Source organism: Schistocerca serialis, chromosome 7 (assembly GCF_023864345.2).
Source record: "Schistocerca serialis cubense isolate TAMUIC-IGC-003099 chromosome 7, iqSchSeri2.2, whole genome shotgun sequence".
Lineage (NCBI taxonomy): Eukaryota > Metazoa > Arthropoda > Insecta > Orthoptera > Acrididae > Schistocerca > Schistocerca serialis.
This window is the reverse complement of record NC_064644.1, coordinates 95954775-95959454: the sequence shown is the minus strand read 5'-3', so window position 1 is coordinate 95959454 and position 4680 is coordinate 95954775.

The following is a 4680-nucleotide window of genomic DNA, read 5'->3' as shown; positions in this document are numbered from 1 at the left end:
CTAACTAACCTAAGGACATCACACAACACCCAACCATCACGAGGCAGAGAAAATCCCTGACCCCGCCGGGAATCGAACCCGGGAACCCGGGCGTGGGAAGCGAGAACGCTACCGCACGGCTACGAGATGCGGGCGAGGCAGTAATTGACAAGGCAGTTCCACACACTTCTCAGTCACTACTTCCCGTTCATGTCCTCCGGCTCTTAAAAATGCAATTTGATTACTGTAAAGGATTGCGACGACTTCTTGCTCTATTAGGTTGTTGTTGTTGTTGTTGTTGTGGTGGTGGTGGTGGTGGTGGTGGCGGCGGCGGCGGCGGCGGCGGCGGCGGCGGCGGTCTTCGTCGTCGTTGTCTTCAGTAAGAACAGTGGTTTGATACACCCATCCACACAAGTCTGTTCCGAGCAAATCTCTTCACCTCTACACAATCATTGTAACCTGTATCCACATGAACGATCTTACTGACGTCAAGCTGTGTTTTTCCCATTACAGTTCTTACGCCCACCTTTCCCTGTATTTTCAAATTAACTATCCCTCTACTACTTAGCATGTTTTCACTTAACAGATCGCTTCTTTTCGACATAGTGTGTCACAGAGCTCATTTTTACTGAATCCATTCGGCACCTCTTCATAAGTTGTACGATCTACCCATCTACCTTCAGCAGTATTCTGTAGCATCTTGTTTCAGAAGCCTCTATTTTCCTCCTGTCTGTTTACTGTCAGTGCTTCTAACACTGAAATATGTGTTCAGTGTTAGGAAAAATTTTCATTTTCAGGAACGCTTTTTCTCCTGTTGCCGACCTGCGTCTTATATTCTCTGAACTTCGGCCATCGCCAGCTACTTTTCTACCCTCGTAAATTTCTTATCACTTTTTTGACCAATTAAATGCCTTACGAATTTTCCATTGGATACATAGAATGTTTCAACGCTGTTTCTCGCGTCCTTTCAGAAAACAAGCAACTTTCTGACACATGATAAAATAGTCAGAGCTGCTGCGAACTTACGATAACTGTGTCTGTCTAATGAAAGTTGAGAAGATGGAGAGGACAACATTGAAATACGGGAGCATGATACGGATTCAGATGTGGACGCCTGTTCAAGTGACGAATTTTCGGATTAATTTGTTAGTCAGATGTTAGACAGATGAGCAAACTAAACGTTATTTGAAATCACGCACAGTCATGGGAAGATCTAAAAAGCCATATCATCATTTCTCATAAGCGAAGCGCTTCAGCGCTTGCTATAGCGTCAACGACATCAACTAAAATCTTTTCTCTTTATTTTGATTGTAAACGGATGGGGGGCACTGTTATGTACATTAATATGCACATAATGAACACTCCTGGGTAGTTTGATAGATCTCGTGAATCACAGGGCACAGACCGTTAGGAAAAGAATACTTTTATGGGTCTTGCAGAGAAATACAGAGCTTCCCATCTCCATTTAAAAAGACATGAGAGGTACAAGTTGGCCTGATACTTTTGCAGTTACTGTGCCAAGTAGAAGATTACTGTTTTTAGTTCTCTGTACTCACTTCGATGATAAAAGTGCTAGAGGTGAGAGGAAAAAAAAAACTGACCAGTTGACTGCTGTGCGCGAACTTTTCACACCGAAGCAAGATAAGTATTTGAAGCAGTATACTTTTGGAGAATATGTGACAATTAACGGGCTTCTAATTCCATTTCGAGGACGATCTTCTTTCCGAAAATATGTGCCAAAAACGCCAAAGAAATGAGGCGTAAATTTTTTACTTTGGTAGATTTCAGAACGTTTCACCTTACGTAGTTTGAAACGTATGTAGGCAGACAACCAGGTGGTCTATGCAACAAACAAAACAAACCTTTAGAAGTATTTTCTTGAAAGTACTGACGGAATATAATTATTAACAACTAGAACACCTGGAACACCTGTGTGCCTCACCTCTTCAAAGAATTCTGTTAGAAAACGGGTTGAAAGTAGTAGTTATATTACGAAAGATGAAACTATATATTCCTCCACAACTTTTGCACAATAAACAAGGAACCGTAGCTTCAATCCTGTTCGCTGTTACAAAATACGTAGTAATGGTATTATGTGTTCCAGCCAAATCAGGAGCAGTTTTACGCGTCTCCACGATGAATAATGATGGAAAGATTAATAAAGATACAGGCTCTCAGAGAAACCATAAGTTACAACGTTTTACTATAATATAAAGGTGGAGTCGACACTTGTGATTCGTTGTGTAGTAATTACAGCGTTGGCAGAAGAACGAGATGATTTGGTAAACGAGTCTGCTTTTCACAAATTGAGCTCTGGTCATTACGTTAAAAGACGAGAATCTCTCAAGAATGTGGCTAAGAACTTACTAATCGACTATATTGTCCAAAGGATGAACGTTCCTTACATACATTGCATGGGGGCTTAATTAAATAATGATTGAAAATATTTTTTATATTTTTCGTAGCTGTTATTCCGATTACGCTGTTTCGTAAACGGTTGGGCCTGACTATTATTATTACGCAATCTGACTGCTTAGAACAACAACAAAGAATGAAATGAAATTTTTCGTTAACACAATTAATTAATTAAGTCCCCAGCAACTATAAAACCTACAAAACCAAAGCACAAGGGTAGCTGTTCTGTATGTGGTAGTATGACTCAACGCACATCTGGCACGGTTCTTCTTCAACAAGACAAGAATTTTAAATACCATTTATACAGAAGTAACTAAAGGAAATAGAAATACCATAATTACTCAAGAAAACCAGAATTACACTCTAATACAAGAACACAAGCCAGATGCTTTGTTGACTGAACCTGTCATGACGCATTATTTAAAACATGGAAATAATGAAAAAACACGCAATATTTTACCTTCATATATATTGACAAAAAGCACTCTGCTCGTTACAATATCTTCATTAGAATAGCATCTGGTATCTCTCCCATCAAATAACTGCATAAAACATGGAACAACACTCTCCACTATCACATCTCACTCCGACTTCACGACAAGCAGTCCCCACTAGCACATCTCGGCACGAACTGTCTTCTACGAGCTCTGCCCACGCACTGACTTCTACGAGTTCTTAACAGGCACTGACTACTACGAGCTCTAAACACGCACTGTGGAGGCGGCTTAATAGTACTCTTTGCCGCAATCTCTGGCGCAGGGGCTCAGTGTAGCCACCTTTCATATGCCCCTCCTCCACAGGCCAGAATTTGATGGTATTTTTGCCAGCATTGGTGGTGAAAATACCACCAAATTCGTCCAGAAAAATACAGACAAAAATAAAAGATAATATTAATACCTAAATATCACATAATTAGTTAAAATTTTGGCTTTGCACTGACCTTTCAATAACCTAATATATAAAATACAGTAGGCAATACAAATTCTTTCATACATGTGGCTTTACATAATAGTTTACACAATACATAAAAAATCAGTTTATACAAACGTTCACATAAAATACTTTTAATTATTCAAAAAAATAAAAAATAAAATAGTTGATAATTCCAGCCCAGCAATGGTCAACAGGTGCAGACACCAACAAGTGACATCATTTCAGTAGAAGTAGTTCCATTAGTGGCACCCAGCAATACTGAGCAGGTGCAGACAGCAACAAGTGACATCATTTCCATAGAAGTAGCTCCATCTGTGCACCCAGTAATGTTGAGCAGGTGCAGACACCAACAAGTGACATCATTTCAGTAGAAGCAATTCCATCTGTGGCACCCAGCAACGTTGAAGAGGTACACACAGCAACAAGTCACATTAGTTCAGTAGAAGCAATCCATCAGTGGCACCCAGCAATGTTGAGTAGGTGCAGACAGCAAGAAGTAACATCATTTCAGTAGAAACAGTTCTAACAATGGCATCCAGCAATGTTGAGAGCAGGTGCAGACACCGACAAGTGACATCATTTCAGTAGAAGCAGTCCATCAGTGGCACCCGGCAATGTTGAAGAGGTACACACAGCAACAAGTCACATTAGTTCAGTAGAAGCAGTCCATCAGTGGCACCCAGTCAAGTTGGGCAGGTGCAGACAGCAACAAGTGACTTCATTTCAGTAGAAACAGTCCATCAGTTGCACCCAGCAATGTTGAGAGCAGTCCATGATATTCACTATCACTAATCACACTGTTCATCAGCAGAAACTAAACATGTCCTAGTGACACCAATCATGTAGATAAAGTACAAGTAACAGTCCATAATATTCACTATCACTAATCACTCAGTTCATCAGCAGAAATTAATCATTCCTAAGTGTCACACATTACGTTGAAAAGTGCAGGTAACAGTTCATAATATTTACCATCACTAATCAGACAGTTCAGGCATGAACAATAGTTTGAATACACATACAAATGCTTTTACACTAAACATACAAATTCTAATAAACACACAAATGATATCAGATAATTGTCATATTAACTATTACAAATACTCAAATATCAGTAAACCTATAATATTTATGGGTGTCAGTGCAAGCCAGTACAAACAAATAAAATAATATTTACGAGATAGATGGGTAGGATTAGGAAAGGAAAACACACAAAACACACTCATTCATCTTTCATCCACATTAAGTACTACTGTGTAATTGAATGGTGTTAACTGTGTAAATGTAATTCTGTCAAAATCTGATGTTCATCATGTGTATCAAGTAGTAGTGGCAGCAATGTATAACAGTCAA